A 20,206-nucleotide genomic window follows, 5' to 3' on the forward strand; every position below is an offset into this window, starting at 1 on the left:
AAAGAAGTTACAATCACACACTGACACACACGCAGCAATAAGTAAGTCCCACACTGACACACACAGACGCAGCAATAAGAAGAAATCGCACACTGACACACACACAAAGAAGTTACAATCACACACAGACACACACACGCGGCAAGAAGTTAATATCACACACTGACACACACGCAGCAATAAGTAAGAATCACACACTGACACACACGCGTCAAGACGTTAATATCACACACAGACACACACAGCAATAAGAAGCAATCGCACACTGACATACACGCAGCAATAAGTCAAAATCACACACTGACACACACACACAGCAGTACGGAACAATAGTACACTGACACACACACGCAGCAATAAGTCATAATCGCATACTGACACACACACACACGCAGCAATAAGTAACAATCACACACGGCAATAAGTCATAATCACACACTGACACGCACACACAGCAATAAGGAACAATAGCACACTGACACACACACACACAGCAATAAGTAGCAATCACACAATGACACACACGCAGCAATAAGTAACAATCGCACACTGACACACACGCAGCAATAAGTAACAATCACACACTGACACACACTGCAATAAGTCATAATCACACACTGACACACACACAGCAATAAGTAACAATCACACACTGACACACACAGCAATAAGTCATATTCACACTGACACACACGCAGCAAGAAGTTATAATCATACACTGACACACACAATACACTGAAATAAACAACATCACACACTGACACACACACACAGCAAGATTTTACAACCACACACACGACACACACACAGCAAGATTTTACAACCACACACAAGACACACACAACAATAAATTCCAGCTCTAATGTAGTTCAAACCTTCAGAACGAGACAAAGAAAATAATCCTATTCATGTAACAATAAGGAAGTCGACACAGAAGTAGTTTGTGGGTCTTTGTGGGCAAAAAGTAAAAGTCAATCTCAGTCCAGACACACAGGCCTGTGAGAGAACCAACGTGACTCCAGTGACCTTTGTAGATATAGATTCAAACGTATATATCCGATAACCTACACAAAAAACCTTGACCTTGATGGGGGTCGACCTTTGACCTCCACCCCTAAAACCTTCACTGATAGGTCAGTCTAAATGAAGACATTTTGTTGAGCAGTTTGTCCATAAGACATTAATTTTAAATACATCAAGAAAAAGTATTTTTCAATAAAATATAGGTTATAGAGGAAAGTAAGGAATCTCTATTAGAAAAGTCAGGTCACTTCCTGCTTTCCTGAACGACTCCCACTTCCTGTCCGACACACAAACTCTTGTTGTGTATATTTATTATTATAACAACTTTATCTTTGCAAATTAAAGTCGTAAATCAAGTTTTCCATTGGTGATTTATCTGAATAAATGTTGTATATTAGGAACAATTAACATTATTTTGTCATGCATTTTACTTGTACAAGTGAGAAAAACACAGAGTCGGTTATTTCTGAAGCGCAGAGCTGTTTGGTCGCTGTTATATCTGCGTTAAATAAAATAAAAAGGTTCGGTTAGCATGTTCCGTCTTTTAGAGCGATATATCGCCGCCCTGCTGGCCCCCCGCTCCGAGCTCCTGCCCTAACAACATCCCGGGTCAAACCGACCCTGAGCCCCCGACATGGCGGCGAGCGTCGTCTCGCAACCAGACGGATCCGGCGGATTATGGAGTGTCTGGTCTGAGGTGAGGGTCGATGGAAGTCGCAGGAAGGAATGAAAAAAGAGAAAGACGTCTGGGGGGAGAAAACACGTGTGGATGTGGAGGAGGAAGAAGAAGAAGAAGAAGAAGGGGAAAGGAAAGGAAGACGCTCCGGATCGGGGGGTGTCGGGGTAATGTCTGGCAGATGACAGATCAGGGAATTCTTCTGCTGTGCCCACGAGGCAGGAGAAGAAGTGGTGCGGCGGTTACGTCTTCAGAACACTCGCAGTCTTTATCCTGCTGTTCTTCCCCCGTCCTGGGGGGCTCAGCCTGCTGATTACAAGACAGGAGGCTTATTCAGCCAGTGACCCCCCTTTTACCTCCACACACACACACTCACACAGACTCACACACAGACTCACACACAGACTGAACTTGTCTCATTAGACCTGCTCCTCAAGGATCATCTGCCGATCTCCACCGTGACATTTCGGCGATTAGATAAAACATCAGCTCGTAATACATGAATAAAAACATGGAAATTCAATTATTGTACGTTTCACGCGACTAATCGATGTCCACTTTCGAGAGGGCCGTGACCGCGGGGTTTCGCACCGACAACCCGAGAAACAAGATTACAAAACGACCGGTTGCAAACGGTGACAGTTTAGTTAGAGATTCAACAAATAAAATCAATATATTCAATTAAAAAACAACGTATTATGAGAGTTTATTCATTAAAATGAATTATTTATAGTTCATTTATTGATCCTGTCATCGAATATATTAGTTATTCTACGTGGAAACTTGTTATTATCATCATGTACATTTGCTTTATATCATTATCACTTTTTAAATCAACATTAAATCCAATTATTTAACGATTTACTTGACATTGCTCTGATAGACTGGTTGGCTTCGTGGCACAGCAGGTTGTGGGTTCAATCCCTCAGGTTAAGATGGCTGAGCAAGACACTTAACCCTGCTGATGCTGAACCGACAGGTCACAGCCTACTCCCATCACTGTGTGACTGGGTAAAAAGTTATTAAGTTAATTTAAAGTATTCAAAAGTTCCGGTAAAATGTCCATCATTTTCAACCCGATAACTCAAGAAGACCAACACAAAAAAACGGTTTAACAGAAAGACAACTGGCAAAGGATAAAAAAATAAAGATAAAAGTAACAAAAAAACTTGTTATTATTAGTAAAATTAATGTGATTTCATCAAAATTAGATGTATTTTTGTTTCATTATTTGATCGCAATGAATCACATAATTTCTTGGTTTATTTAAAGCCAATAAATTATTAATTCTCTCATAGATCAAAGTAGGTTTTATGTACAGAAATATTGTTTTTATCATGATGTACATTTGCTTTCTATTAGTACTTATAAGTATCAGTACTTAGTCTTATTTATATGTTTGTAAACGTACCATGTGACAGAATATGAGGCTCAAAAGTACTTTACGGGTGATGTTCTGGCTCAAATGTATTTTATCTCTTCTTCTTACAACCCAAATATCAGTTTTTCACTTTGTCTTCAGTCATCTATTGTGTTACTGGGGTCCCGACACCTTGAACTTTTTGACTTATTTGGGAGAAAATGTCTTTTAAAGATATATCAAATATTGAAAAAAATCCTCCAAAGTGACATTTTGGACCAAATCCAATGCCATAGACATGAGAATCCTGGAAAACCCTTCAGGAATTTCGCATTTTCTTTGCCCAAACCTTGTGACACAGTGTCTAAAATTGTCTTAAAATGCAGTTTGGAGGCCATTTTGTCTGAAAACGATGGGTCATGTGTCAACTGTTTGGTTCATGTCTGGGCTAATACTGCGACCGAACTCAAACCAATGACCTCTCGCTCGCATCGTCCAGATCAACATGTAGCTTCTAACTCAAAGAACAGACAAATTTGTGTTTTTCTGCCCGCCCACCCACCGCGACCCACACCCTGGCATGACTCTGAGACGCCGAGACAGTTGGTGTCTATGCAAGTGTGGCAGTGGACAGTGGCGGGGGGCGGGCGGGGGGGCTGGAGGGTAAGAGAAAAGGCCAGAGCACAAAACCTGATTGTTGTCAGAGGGGTGGTAATTGCATTTGATTGAAATAATGACAGGGTGGGCGGCGTGGGAGTGTTGACACCGAAACTGAGGAGGGGCCGGAGTGTGTGATCCGAGCACGAAGATAAAGAAGAAGAAGAAGGAGTGTGTGAGCCGAGCATGAAGATAAAGAAGAAGAAGGAGTGTGTGTTTGTCGTCGCTGGAGCAGAGAAGAAAAGTAACTCACCTGTTCAGCCCCCGGGAGATCATCAGGGCAGCACATGGAAGAGACGAGAAGAAGAAGTGAATGGAAAATAAAACACTAGATCTATGACAATACATCAAAAACACTGATTTATACTTTTCCCCAAATCCCAGCAAATAAAATCAAAGAAGCATCGAAGCTGAAAAAGACTCACAAACTTTAACACTTTTGGACAAAAGAAACATGTCATCAAGCGCTGAAACAAATACGCTTTTTAAAAATACTTGCAGTGAAAGTACTCAAGTGATCAAAAACTTCATTTTCAATCAAATCACTAAAGGAAGGGTAGGAATTTATTTTCCTGTAACTCTTTTTTTTCTATATTCTTTAAATTCCACTTTACACCCCTTTAATGAGATGACATTATAAAACATAGTTAAATCAATGTTTGCCTTTGTTTCCTTAATGTATTCCTTAGTCCATTAATACCAGAAAACTTTTATTGACTTGTAGTTGTGTATTTTTTTCAACATGAACTTTACTTGTTTTTCTGTTATTGGAAACCAGTTGGCCTTTCTCATTAAGTCAAATATATTGTCTTTTTTTGTATTTTTCTTGTTTTTAGCTATTAAAAAAAGCAAAAAGATTGCTAAACTAAACAAACTTTTTGAGGAGGCTATCCCAGTTTCTCAGAGTGTGAGGAGGGGGACACCCTGGACAGGATACACGAGTCTGTCGCAGGACACACAAAGAGACACAACCACTTACACACACACACACTAGGGACAATTTCCCCAAGTTTTGGATCGACCTCTGTATGATTTTGGACTGTGGGAGGAAACCGGAGTGCCCGGAGTAAACCCACGCAACACGGGGAGAACATACAAACTCCACACAGAAAGGTCACAAGTTGACTCCCTCCTGACTTCATCACTACTTGTGTGAAGAGGAATGTGTGGGTACATCGTGCCAGGAACGATCTCTGAAGGAGTAAAGGCTAACTGACCTTAAGCAGTAATAACTAATTTAAGTTTGTGTTCGTTTGGAACCTTAAGAAGGGAGATGATCAACGGCTAGTAAAGCTGCAACGCAGATATAACAGCGACCGAACAGCTCTGTGCTTCAGACATAACTGACTCTGTGTTTTTCTCACTTGTACGAGTAAAATGCGTGACTTTGAACCAGATCTGATCTCTATTCTTTGTTTAGGATGTGTTCTAGTTCAGGGGACCCCAAGCTTTTTTGCACCACGGACCAGTTTAATGTCAGACACGATTTCGTGGACCGGGGCAAGTACCATTTCAGTCCGGGCACTTCCTATATCACAGGTGTCAAACTGGTCCAGAAAAGGGCCGAGACGGTGCAGGTTTTGGATCCAACCAGTCAAGCACATATAGTTGAACCAATCAGGCATCTGAAGACGGTAATCAATTAATTGTCAGTCAGGTGTTGCTTGTTTAAACCGACACCCGATTGGTTAACTCATGTGGGCTTGACTGGTTGGAACAAAAACCTGCACCGTCTCGGCCCTTTTCTGGACCAGTTGGACACCCCTGAGTCCTATATGATGACAACACGTCAAAAAAACGCTAACGACTCTTCAAAAGCTTTTTTATGAGTAAAAAAACATTTAAAACATTCAATATAAATGTAAAATATGTTGTAGAAAGTGTCCGGTTCTAGTTGGTCAACTTCCTAGGTTTGTATTCATCCGTAAATCAATAGTTAAAAGCTCGTCTAGTGCCACTTAAATGACTTGTTGGTCTGGATTTGGACCCCAGACCGGGAGCTACCTAAGCTTTAAGCTCAGCTCCTTTTTTCCCCCCCACCATCACTGCAGTTCGACAGATACTTCCTTATCACCGCAGATCAGTAATCCGTGCACAGTTTGACGACATCCGAGTTCATCCTGGAGTTGACTGGGGTCATGTTGTTACCTTACAACTTGTTTTCACCCCCGAGTAACTCTGTTGCTCTCGCGGCGCTGAATAGCGGCCATTGTTGTTGTTGTTGTTGTGCTGCCATGTGTGGACGCCATTGAAGGAATGTTTGTGTCGTTGGCAATCTCATAAGATCAGTTCTCCGTCAACATCGTGTCCCAAAACTCCCTCTCAGACAGACATTGCTCAAACACAATGCGGCAAACTCTCCGAAAAAACCGGGGAGGCCCCGCAGTGGTTTTAGTGTTTTGCTTTTGACTCGGCGGTGAAAGGATAGAAGCTTTTTTTTTCTTTTTTTTCTCCGAGACGCGCCGACAGAACTGAGTGTTTCTGCCTTGTGTTAAAGTAGTGCTCACTGGTCAGGGTCAGGGGACATGGGAAAATAAAAGAGCAAGGGGGGAAAAAAAAGTGTGTCTCTGCGAGAGGCGGACTTGTGTGCTAAGGCCACGGAGAATATTATAGCCAGTAGGGATGTCAGGAGCCTCTGAAAGAAGGATGCCTAAGCCGGGCTCAGACTCTCATCTCCTCACATGGCCTCGCCCTTTCCGAGCATCCCTCTCATTGTTTATCCCTTACACCTTCGCAGGAAGTTCAGCCTGGGCCTGGAGCGACATACCGGGTCCAGTAGCGCCCCCCCGCCCCCCCCCTCCTCCTCCCGGAGCCGGACCGACACTATGAGAGTGCTGGTTCACACAAAAGGAGAGGGAGGGTTGGGGAGGTTCATGGAGATGCCACTGAGTGAACGTGGCCTTGCAGTGATCTCCAGCGGGAGAAGAGTCCAGAATTGTGTCTCGCATGAAAAATAGTGTCTTCCTGAGTTTCCCGCGGCAGGTGAGGCTTCGTGAAACCGCTGATGAGGTGTTATATGTGATACGGTGTGTTGATGACGCCAGGTTTCATTGAATCAGTAGATCAGAGCCAGAGATTATGAAACAGAGAGTGCCCTCTAGTGGTCGCTCAACATGAAGACGCTGTATCATGAGACCTCATTAGCTGTTTCATGAAGCCTCATCGATGCATTACTAGTTAGAAGTACAGAAAAGGTCTGAGCTACCATGAGGGTCAAAGTTATCTATCCATCCAGCCATTTATCTAACCATTGATCCATCCATCCATCTATCTATCATCTATCTATCCATCTTTCTATATATCTATCTATCCATCTATCTATCTAACCATCCTTCCATCCATCCATCCTTCATTATAACCATCCATCCATCAATCCATCCTTCCTTCTAACCATCCATCCATCTATCTAACCATCCATCCATCCTTCTAGCTATCCATCCATCCATCCATCTAACCATCCATCCATCCTTCTAACCATCCATCTATCTATATATCTAACATCTATCCATCCATCTATCTAACCATCCATCCATCCATCCTTCCTTCTAACCATCAATCCATCTATCTAACCATCCATCTGTTCATCCATCCATCCATCCTTCTAACCATTCATCCATCTATCCATCTATCATCCATCCATCTATCTATCATCCATCCATCTATCATCCATCCATCCATCCATCTATCATTCATCTATCTATCTATATATCCATCCATCCATCCATCCATCCTTCTAACCATCCATCCATCCATCTATCTAACCATCCATCCATCCTTCTAACCATCCATCTATCTATCCAACCTTCTAACCATCAATCCATCATCTATCTATCAAACCATCCATCTATCCTTCTAACCATCTAAACACCCATCAATTTTTTTTTTTACATTCCCCAACAGACCCCAAAAAGTGTCCTTTTTTAAGATACAGAAATGACACTTAAGTTATCTGTTTACAGGTATATGTTTGTGTTTATTAGATCAATCATTGATGTGCAAGTGTCTGGCATCAAAGATACATAAATGTTCACAATATGGTGAAATATTAATCACAAGGAAGAACTTAGAGCTAGAAAAATACAAGTTATTCTCTGAAAATATCATATAAAAACTCGCTTCTCAGGTTTATCTTGTAGAGAGTAAAACACTATTGTGTAGTTCTTACGAGTTTATTGTCCAAAGAGAGACTTCTCTACATAAATAATATATTCCTAATCATAACGTGATGATTTCTTAAACACATTACACATCTCAGCGAGGAAACATGTGTTTTAAGGCAACACTGGGGGGGGAAAGTAATTGATTCAGGTGATAGAATTATCCAGTGATTATGTTGCGGGAGCGGACGCCAGCCAGCAAATGCAGTTAGTTTGCGAGTGAAGGCAAACAAAACGTGGCGTGAGTGTGTGTGTGTGTGTGTGTGTGTGTACGTGAGTGTGTGTGTAATCAGCTTGTAAACAGACACCTATGAGCAGCTGGGCACTTGGCTCAAGCACAAGTCACTAAGAGAGGAGACGCACTGACCCACACAAACACACACACACACACAACATCTCGAAACACAAACGAACCAACAAACACACACTCGACCAGGACGCCGTGTTTACGGCTCTGGATCGCGGGGAAGCTCCGCCGATGTCTCAGCGTCAACAGTTTGTCGTGTTTGTTTTTGAGTCAGCAGGTTGTGTTGCTGCATGGATGTGACTCAGGAGGAGGGCGAGCACAGGACACACATCCGGGCGGAGGAGGAGGCAGAACAAGTATAAACCTTTCGCGAGGCGATAACAAAGAGAGAGAGAGAGACGTGTTCTCGCTGTGAAGCCGAACACTTCACCCGTGTTTTGGAAGAGACACCACGGAGTCTGGACCGGACCCTTTTTCCGCGAGGAAAACACTTGAGGTTCATCCAAACACTGTCGGCCACTCTGACCCCCCCGCCCGGTGACTCGATGATCGGGGGGGTCTTATGGACTCACAAACTGCTCGAGAAAAATATTTTTTAAAGAAATGTTCATGAAGTCTAGTGCGCACTCAGTGAAGGTGAGGAGGTCAAAGGTCGACTCCATCAGGTCAAGAGAAAGGAAAGAATTGTAATTGTTACATTATAAAGGTTTTTACTTTTAGAAATGTATAGTTGATTTTGTTTATTGTAAGGAGTGTGTACAGGGGGATAGAAGACCCTCATGAACCCTTTCGAAATCTTGGTGGGGGTTTGTGTCTGTATATGTCAGTGTTATTGTGTGTGTGTGTGTGTGTGTGTATGCAAGTGTAGTGTGTCTGTATATGTCAGTGTAGTGGGTCTGTTTATGTCGGTGTAGTGTGTGTGTGTGTGTGTGTGTTTATGTCAGTGTAGTGTGTGTGTGTGTATATGTCAGTGTAGTGTGTGTGTGTGTGTGTGTGTGTGTGTGTGTGTGTTTGTGTATGTCAGTGTAGTGTGTCTGTTTATGTCAGTGTAGTGTGTGTGTGTCTGTATATGTCAGTGTAATGTGTAACTGTATATGTCAGTGTAGTGTGTCTGTTTATGTCAGTGTAGTGTGTCTGTTTATGTCAGTGTAATGTGTAACTGTATATGTCAGTGTAGTGTGTCTGTTTATGTCAGTGTAGTGTGTCTGTTTATGTCAGTGTAGTGTGTGTGTGTGTCTGTATATGTCAGCTTAGTGTGTGTGTGTGTAGTTGTTAGTGTGGTGTGTGTGTGTCTGTATATGTCAGTGTAGTGTGTCTGTTTATGTCAGTGTAGTGTGTCTGTTTATGTCAGTGTAGTGTGTGTGTGTGTCTGTATATGTCAGCATAGTGTGTGTGTGTGTAGTTGTTAGTGTGGTGTGTGTGTGTCTGTATATGTCAGTGTAGTGTGTCTTTTTATGTCAGTGTAGTGTGTTGTATATGTCAGTGTAGTGTGTGTGTGTCTGTTTATTTCAGTGTAATCTGTGTCTGTATATGTCAGTGTAGTGTGTGTGTGTGTGTCTGCATATGTCAGTGAAGTGTGTCTGTTTATGTCAGTGTAGTGTGTGTGTGTGTCTGTATATGTCAGCGTAGTGTGTGTGTGTATATGTTAGTGTGGTGTGTGTGTGTCTGTATATGTCAGTGTAGTGTGTGTATGTGTGTGTGTGTATATGTCAGTGTTATGTATGTGTTTGTATATATCAGTATAGTGTGTGTCTGTATATGTCAGCGTAGTGTGTGTGTGTATATGTTAGTGTGGTGTGTGTGTGTCTGTATATGTCAGTGTAGTGTGTGTATGTGTGTGTGTGTGTATATGTCAGTGTTATGTATGTGTTTGTATATATCAGTATAGTGTGTGTCTGTATATGTCAGTGTAGTGTGTCTGTGTCTGTATAGATCAGTGTAGTGTGGTGTGTGTGTGTGTGTCTGTATATGTCAGTGTAATGTTTGTGTGTCTGTATATGTCAGTGTAATGTTTGTGTGTCCGTTTATGTCAGTGTTGTGTGTGTCTGTATATGTCAGTGTAATGTTTGTGTGTCTGTATATGTCAGTGTTATGTTTGTGTGTCCGTTTATGTCAGTGTTGTGTGTGTCTGTATATGTCAGTGTAATGTTTGTGTGTCTGTATATGTCAGTGTTATGTTTGTGTGTCCGTTTATGTCAGTGTTGTGTGTGTCTGTATATGTCAGTGTAGTGTGTGTTTGTGTCAGTGTGGTGTGTTTGTGTCTGTATATGTCAATGTATTGTGTGTTTGTGTCAGTGTAGTGTCTACACGTCAGTGTAGTTTGTGTGTTCTAATAATAAGTGTAGAGAATAGAGACGCAGTATAGTTGTGTAGTATAAGTTGAGACGTCAGGTAGACACATCAGTCTGAATCTGCAGTAAGACCCTCTTGACGTGTGCATGTGTGCGTGTGTGTTTTTGACACCGAGACCTCACAAACAACAGGATCCTGATCTTTGACCTTTCACCCCACTCAGGAAAAACCTCCATTACCTACAATTACAGCCAATAAATGGTTTTAAGAGAGAGTCGACTTGGAGACGAAGCTGCGACTGTGGACGAAGTGAGGGAAGAACACGAGTCACTGGATTCTTTAATACGACTCTTTTCTTTTTAGTTCAATGTCACCTTAATTTATCTCTTATTTATCTTTTTGTCTCTTTGACAGTCCAGTCCGTGTTAATTAAAATAAATACATCATTAACTCTCTTTTTTGTATTAAAATGAGGATTAATTATTACACTTACATAACATTTAAACTATTAAGAAATTTAGCAATTTTAAGTAAAAAATTCCTACAGACACCGTTTTTAAATATTCTTGTAAAAGTTCTGCCTCAAGAGTTCCTGATGCTTTTAAAGATAAGATAAAGTTCCTTTATTCTTCCCACATTATGGGAAATTTAAAGATTAAACATACTTACAGATTTTATTTAACATAAATTAGTAAAGTTAAAAAATGAAGCAAAAACAAACAAACAATGAACAAATATTTGAAATAAAATAATACGCAAGATAAAATAAAATAAAATATCAACAAAAATAAATAAAATAAAATGAATATATAGACAATAATAAATAAAATAATGATTAATATATCAACAACAACAAATAAATTAGATAACAAATATATAGACAATAATACATAAATAAATAATGATGAAAATATCAATACAATAAACTAAAATAAATGTAAACATACAAAACAAAAATAAAATAAACATACACCCAATAATTAATATGATAATTTATGAATTGAAATAAAAAAAAAAACAATATACAAAAAATAATAAATAAAATAATGTTGGATATATCAACAACAAAAATAAATAAAATAAATAAAATAAATAAAATAAATAAAATAAATAAAATAAATAAAATAAATAAATATATAGACAACAATAAATCAAAGAATGATGAATATACCTTCAACAAAAAATAAAATGTAACAAAACAATAAAAAATACACAATAATAAGTAAAAGAACGATGAATATATCAACAACAAAATTAAATATATAAATAACAATAAATCAAAGAATGATAAATATACCAACAACAAAAAATAAATAAAACAAAACAATGAAATCACAATAACAAAAAAGATTATTATGAATATATCAACAACAAAAAAACAGTAGTGAAGTTGGACAAAAAACGTGGACACATGTCTGGCTGCAGAAACGACAACAACACGGGGGACCCCCCCGACCGCTCATCCACTAGCATCCACACAGGTCGTAACCCCAACAAGAGGCATCTGCAGCGAGCCCTAGGGGTCGCGCGGAGGCTTGGATTACTGTCTACAGACACACACAGACCGACGGCTTTAGGGCGAATCATGCTGTCGCCTCTCAGTGGCGGCTAACAAAAGAAGCATTGAAAATAACAAGACAGGCTCTCGGAGTGACCGCTCAAGAAAAAGACGTCCCTTTGTCTCGCTCCGCGGCGTCTCGGCTTCTGACAAAAGGGTGACCATCGGAACACCTAATCTCCTCTCAGCACATCCTATCACAACAATGACGCGCAGATTATTAGTGGAATTAGTCAGCAGGGGTGTCTCGGAATTTCAACCGTGCGTTGAGATAAGATGTGTCACTGCAAAGACAACAACTGTGTCTCTTGTGTTTCGCTGGAGTTTCACTTCCGCGACGAGTCACAGTCTCAACATGAAATGTGTCAAATATCAACGGCCGTGACGAACCGACGGATTTCATAGTCGAGGCGTCGATAACGCGATAGAAACGTGACCTTGACCGTCGACAGACTTGTCTTGTGTTTGTGGTAACGTCCTCATCACAACCGCGACGCTTTGATTATATAAAGATCGCAAAGAACTGATTTCATGAACTCAATAAAAAATGTTTTTATTTATTTTGTTTTTTCATGAATTGAAGGTTATAAAGTGTCTCTGTCACCTTTGTGAGCTCCCATAATGCTTTGCCAGCCAAAACAAGTGGAACATGAATGAGTTCATATAAAAGTTTCCTGTTTTTTTTTTTTAAACTGCACTTTTGACTATTTTAATTACACATAATATTACAACCCAGTATTTAAAACATCCCTTTAATACAGATGAACAAATAAATTCATTAGCTGACAGCATTGCCAAAATAAATACTTTAAACAACTGCTCAAAGGAGATGAAATGAGTAAAATAATCCATATTGAATATGAAATATATATTATATGGTATGAATTTTATTGACATTGTACTTAATTTTAATTTCAGGGGGTCTTTTAAATCCCGTCTGCCCCCTTGCATTTGAAAAAATGAGCTGAAATTCTGGAAATTTCCTTTGCTTAGTATTTAATAAAATATGTTTTAATTTCATCAAAATTGGACATATTTGAATTTTCATGGGGGTCTTCTGCCCCCCTTTTGCCCCCTTTTCCTTGACATCATCGAACTGCCCTTCCTTCTAAAACCTTTACTGAGAGGTGAGTGGTCTTTCAAAAGATCATTTTATTTCTTTTATACATAGTTTAACTATAATATAAATTGTTCATGTTTTAGTTTTCATGGGGGTCTTCTGCCCCCCTTTCTGCCCCCTTACAATTAAAAAAGGAGCTGAAATTTGGGCAATCAATCTGGAGTATGGTTTGAATATGCTTTAAATTTCATATAAATTGGGCATTAATCAATTTTCAAGGGGGTCTTCTGCCCCCTTCGTGCCCCCTTTCCCTTGAGCTAATCGAGCTGCCCTGTCCCGCTAAAACATCCACTGAGAGGTCAAAAGTCTGCATGATAATTTAAGACATCTTGTCTTCGAAAATATTGTACCTATTTCAATTTTAATAGGGGTTTTCTGCCCCCTTTGTGCCCCCTTTCCCTCGATCTAATCGAGCTGCCATCATAAAGTATTCAATGAGAGGTCAAAAGTCCACATGAACATTTTGTCTTCGAAAAAAATTGCACCTATTTTAATTTTCAAGGGGGTATTTTGCCCCCCTTCTGCCCCCTTACAATTAACAAAATGAGCTGGAATTACAAAAATCTTACTTACTTTTTAGCAATATACATACTTTAACTGTAATAAAAATTGCTAACATTTTAATGTTCATGAGCGTCTTCTGCCCCCATTGTGCCCCCTTTCCCTTGACCTAATCGAGCTGCCATGCCACCCTAAAACATCCACTGAGAGGTCAAAAGTCTGCATGATAATTTAAGACATTTTGTTTTAAAAAATATTGCACCTATTTTAGTTTTTTAAAGGGGGTCTTCCCGCCCCCTTTCTGCGCCCTTACAATTAACAAAATGCTGGAATTACAGAAATTTTCCTAACTTTTTATAATATACAGAGTTAAACAGAGTTAATTTTCATGGGGGGATGGGGTGGGATCTTGTACCCCCTTACCCTAGATCTGATGAAGTTGCCCTCATATACACATATAAACAAACTTAGGGATCATAATAAAAAAAGACACATTTTATCCGTTCCATGTTTCTGACCTTTGACACCCCGTTTGACCCCCTCATATTTGGACACATCAACGGCAGGAAGACGGGCTTGCAGGGGGGGGGCGGCAGATATGGACGATGATCTCACATCTTGACATGATCTGTCGTCCGAACAACCGGTGAACACGCCGACGGAGGGAGAGAGAGAGATGTTTGGTGGAAGAGGTGGACCGAACACCAGAGACAGGACAGGGGGGCGAGCGAGAGCTCACGCAAATATCAATAAACATGGCTCTTCCGTCTCGGAAGCTTCCTGCTTTATTTGATTAGGCCGAGGACGGGGGCGGTAGGGGGGGCGGCAGGGGGGGGGGAGTGGAACACGGAGCGGTCATGCTCTTTTGCTTTTTCTTCCTCTTTTCCTTTTCCTTGACAATCTTCGGCTTCTTCTTAATGGGAAGGGGAAGTTTGCAGAGCAGAGGGGAGGCGGGGAGGAGGGACGGGGGGCTATCCTCAGTCTAACCTCACCCATCTGGACTTGAGTGGAGGGTGGGAGTGGAGAGGAGTGTTGCCAGCCTCCAGGCTACATCCAACCCTTCCCAGCTGTTAGTGTGTAAAGGGCAACGGCCCCCCCTTCCTCCCAGAACCCCCCCCCCCACCACCACCACCTCAAGTGTGTGATTTTTGGGGAGAATGTGCTTTTTTCTCCTTAAATAATTGTCCTATTCTGGACCAGCTGCTCGACTCTATAGACTTCTGTCCCCCATGTTTTATTTAGAGGTTCTTCTTGAGTGTAGACGAACATATTAGCTCTGATCTCACCTGTCCAGATACACACACACAAGATTCCAGCTGACACACACACACACACACACACGTGTTGTGTCGACGAGGAGACACAACATTCCATAGCAAAAACATTTCAAGGCATGGCATCCTGTCCAGGGTGTCCCCTGCCTCTCGCCCTATGATACTGGGATAGGCTCCAGTCCCCCCACGACCCCCAGTAAGGGATAAAGCGGTAGAAAATAAATGAATGAATGAATGAATGTATGTAATTATAATTTAATGACGTTTTTTTTTACTACTACTAAAAAGACATTTACTCACTATAAAAATGAACAAAATAATACAATTTAATCTATATCACACATTAAGCTTGTGAATAAATTAGGAAATGTACTTATTTTATTACAACAAGTAAACAAGGATGTGTACCTTTAAACTACCACATTTCATTAGGAATGAAAAAAAATCGATTTATTAATGTCACTTTAAATCACTACCTACTTGTTGAACATGAAGACTATATGAAACTATATATTAATCAGCAAAATCATTTATATAAACTGAGGAGACAAAATGTAAAAAAAAAAAAAAAAAAAAATCCAGGAAGGCACACTGTATGATTAATATAATACCAGAATTGAATAGTATGAAGATGAAGAAAGTAAGTATTTATACCTGTTACTTCTTCATTAAAAAAGCTTCTATCCTCCACTTGTTATGTGTATTAATGTCACCAGTTTCCTATATGGTTTAGAGTTCAATAAAGTTTGTATAAGGTAACATAATACTTTTTTTTTAATGTACAATTAACATATAAAATATATATATTTACAACGTTTGTTCATTTTTGTGTTGCAATTGAACTTCCAACCGCTGGTTAGCATGTGTAATTACGTCCTATTCGGCTAAAGAACCGGTAAAATCCTGCAAGATCCCAGCGATGACTAAGGACGAGAGGATACAGTCCACTCTAGCAGCTTTTAAAACTTATGTTTAGACATATTTTAAACTTATTTTAAACTTATTTTATATTTTAAACATATTTGTAAACCATTTCCCGAAGGAGACCTCCTGAGGGATCAATAAAGTTTTACCTTACCTTACCTTATTTTCAAAACAAATGAAAGCAGTTACGACTTCATCAGGAGTTATGTGGTCTGTAAATTCTACAACACCAGAATCAAGTACTCGACAATACTACAAATATATCCATGCTACTACAGTATTGGAAAATATCACAACGTACCGATTTTTGCCCCTGTATGATACATTACATTACCCTATGAAGGACACAAGGAAATATGGGCCAAATACCAGCTACAGGTTGTAGCTAATCTGACCTGGTATTTGACCTAAAAGACAAATAAATACATCTGTATTTGAGAACCAAGATGACTTATGTTTTGTTTTTGATTAAAGACTTGTTTTCTGCGTCAATTTAACAACTATTACACACCAAAAACTTTCATTTATTGTATTGTATTGTATTGAATTTCAATGTATTGGAGCAAGCTTTGGTCAGGGACAGTTGGACTCCTTGTTTTTCACACATACAAACAGGCGATTTAATTCAACAACGGAAAAACTTAAACACAACCACAGAACTTGGTGAGATGCAATTCATACCCACGTTACTTATGGTGCCAACAAAACAGTGAATCCCATAATGCCTTTCCAGGCACTGCCCTATCTGCTATGTCATAATTAATCTACAGGTGTGAATGGTTGGCTGGGCGGCAAAGCATTACTGGTCCTGTTCAGGTCACCGTTGTCGAGAGGGATGGAATCTAATGTGAGAATCTTGAGTGTGCAACTTTAAATCAATGTAAAACATTCAAAAAAGTTGAATAATCTACGGTCAATTGTGTAGTACTTATTTTATTACAGGGGTTTTCTGAACGTAAACCCCGTAATAAAGGAGGGACTAGTGTAGTTCCTGCTTCATATGTTCCACTTCTTCTCTTCAGCTCTTTCAACCACGGTTGGAAAACTACGAGCAAAAAAACGTGAACACAACGGCGACGTCACCACAAGTTCTTGCTTACGTTGGTTCAAACCAATACGTCAATAAAGTTGACAAACGGTACCCAAGTTGGTTTCACGCTTTCAAACCAAGCCTCCTGCTCGGTCGGCGGTCGGCGAAGACGGTTCCGGTGTCGGTTCTGTATGTTTACAGTCCGTTTTATCGCCTCGTTCAACATCCAGCCGACCAGGTGAGGCCCAGTAAACGCAAACACACCTCGACGTGTGTTTCGAGCAACCGGTCGCATCCGCACGCACCAAAAAAAACGCAAAAAAAAAAAATCGCCCTCGTCTCTCGATGGCAGACAAACAGTCGCCTCGACTCCAGCTTGTGCATGCGGGGAAAGAAAAAAAAAAAAAAACCCACGATTGGCCGGCGAGGCGCTCTCTCACTCAGCCGTGCTTGAACTTTCACCTCAAGTGTTTAGCAAACACACAGTCTCACACAGAGGCAGATGCGGAGTCTTTGGTCTGACTCGGGAATCACATGGTAATACTTCATTATGGCAGCACTGTAATTTGGGGCCAATGAGAACTTCAAACGAACGGCAAAACCCACACACATGCATGGACACACAACACAACACACACACACAGGGAGGCTTACTGTAAATGTGTGTGACCCAGAATTCTGCTGGGACCAATATCCTTTTCCAGAGCAGGCCAAAATACTCCCGGACAATAATCACAGGCACATTGTGAGGTTATAATTGTTGGAGTTGATTACAAAGTGGAGCATAATGGTTCAAATTGGGAGGCGAATGCGATGCCAACAAGTACACACAGCGCGATGTGAAGTTAGGGACACGGGAGTGTGTGTGTGTGCGTGGGGTTAAGCGTTTAAATAGACGCCGCCGCCGTCGGATTTCCAAAAGGAGGAGCGTCGGCGGATCCCGGAAAACATGGTGATCATCATCTCACACGTGGACTCGACTGCAGTTCCGTGAACGACTATATTTTGAGCTTCTCTAACTAAAGCGGCAGAAACATCCATTTATGCGTGTGTTGACATCGACCGACACACGGTCCTTCTGCACGTGTCCGACTCGCTAAGTTTGGACCGACCGAGCCCGACGGATGTTTGTCTCGAGTACAAAGCAGGTTCATGTTGATACGATGACTTAAAAAGATGTCGGTGTTGAAGATAAGATGAGAAACTTTGATCATGAATGTCAACATTTATACAGAGACTTACAATAAGAGTTAAAGGGATTCTTTTGGGATATTTTAAATGAACTATAAAACAAATTAGTACAATTTGAAAAAAAGACAAGGTTGTTCAACAAGTAAGTAAGTAAGTAAGTTAAGGTTGTGTTATTCTTCTTGTGGTCACTTTTACAACAACTGGATCGAAAAGAAAAACTAGACTTTTATTTATGTACTTACAAATGAAAACAAAAATATATGCGAGTTACGGCACTGAAGGAAAATCTATTTTTAGTTCACTTTTTTTTTTCCTGCGGAAATAAGCAGAAAAGAACAAGTAACTATAAATAGAACACAGACTACTTAACTTAAATATTAAAACGTGTCCCTGACAAGACACATGTGACTTCCTTTATTGAAAAGAAAAAGAAGAAAAAGGATAGAAAAGTGGTTTGTTGTTTGTGTGTAAAACAAAATATGGCTAAAGGTTCAAATGTGCGAACCATGTTTAAATTAAAGGTCGAGATTTCTAAAGAAAAGCAATTAAAAGTAAGAAAAAATAGCAAAGACCATAAAAAAAATAAGCACATGCAAGGTGTACATATAAAAAAAATAAAAACATGTACGCAGTATATAATGTACCTTAAACCATAAACCATAATACAGACGGGAAATTGTTTCAGTTGTGGTTTTTGTATACACTGACAAAATTAGATTAAGTTCACTATGATTATCAAAATCAATTATTAATAATCAATCAAACACATTTGTGATGAACCTTTTATACGGTGAGATCTAACTAAATGTACTTTAGTGTACAAGTACACTTTACGCCACCACATTATAACAATAAATACAATATTTTACCTTAAACTCACAGACACACAACAACACACTCGTACACAGAAGCGAGGGTGAGGATCAGAGCGAGGATACAAAAGCATTGAAGATACATAAACAACTAAACGGAATAATAAAAGGAGACATAATTGGTTTCAATACAATTTTATTATCATTTATTGGGTACGTAGCGATGATAGGCTGATGATGAAGCTTCATGAAACACTGTTTGCATTCTCAGAACCCATAAGATGAAACTGTTTATACTAGATCTAAAAAGTTTTTGCTTCTTAATGAAGCTCAAAAAACAAATAAACCGAGGGCGCCACCTACTGACCTCTGCTTCATGAAGCTTCATGAAGCGTCACTAATTACATTGACAGAGACAGACCTTCTTCCTAAACCTGAAGCTGCACCTTTTTTACAGTATATCTGGAATTTTACCGAGAATGACCCAGACCTGTACAAGTAGACTATAGTCGTCTTTACGTCTCTTCAGAGATTCTTGTTTCCCTCAAAACACGTTCACAGGTGAAATAAAATGAAAAATAAACCCATCAGAAGCGTCTGAAGCAGTGACATCAATAACTGGGAAAATATCTAGTAAATGTATTGTATCATAGTTACACGCAGACATTAAGTACAGAGAAAAGAAACATGCCTAGAAAATTGTTTCTTTGTAAAATACCCTTGAGTCAATAATCAAGGCAATCCTTGCTGACCAGAAAAAAAAGTTTTTCTAACTGACTTAACACTGAAAAAATACTTTAAATACCGTAAATGTACCTTTATGGTTTCAACTATAAGTCAAACTTGTAAAGTTATGGTACCTTGTTATATTACATATACTGTAGATCAATTAATATGGGGATATGATAACTGATCAATGTAGACATTGATAGATGGATGGATGGACAGACATATGGATGGACAGATGGATCGATGGATGTACAGATGGATGGATAGATGTATAGACAGGTAGATGGATGGAGGCATGGACAGATGGACGGATAGCTATGAAAGGAGGTGTAGATGGATGGAGGGATAAATTGATTGATGGGTGGTAGGATAAATAGATGAAAGCATGGACAGATGGATGGATATTAGGACGGCTAGAGAGATGGTCAGAAAGTTTAATAGATGTATAAAGAGATGTATGGAAAGATGAATGGATAGATGTGTATATGGATGGAGAGGTGGACAGATAGATGGATGGATCAACGGATGGATGGACTGATGGATGGAATGAATGGAAAGATGGATGGATGGACAGATTCATGGATAGCTGGAGAGATAGATGGGTAGATGGACAGATGTATTGCTGGTCAGATAGAAGGCCTGGAGAGATAGATGG

General features: G+C 39.9%; 1 protein-coding gene across 1 annotated transcript in view; it reads right to left on the minus strand.

Moving 5' to 3' along the window:
- bcas3 (BCAS3 microtubule associated cell migration factor) overlaps nucleotides 1–20,206 on the minus strand; it is a 339,719-nt gene that overhangs the window by 150,118 nt on the left and 169,395 nt on the right. The window lies entirely within an intron of this gene.

The sequence above is a fragment of the Callionymus lyra genome, chromosome 7 (assembly GCF_982586985.1).
Source record: "Callionymus lyra chromosome 7, fCalLyr1.hap1.1, whole genome shotgun sequence".
In the NCBI taxonomy this organism is placed as follows: domain Eukaryota; kingdom Metazoa; phylum Chordata; class Actinopteri; order Syngnathiformes; family Callionymidae; genus Callionymus; species Callionymus lyra.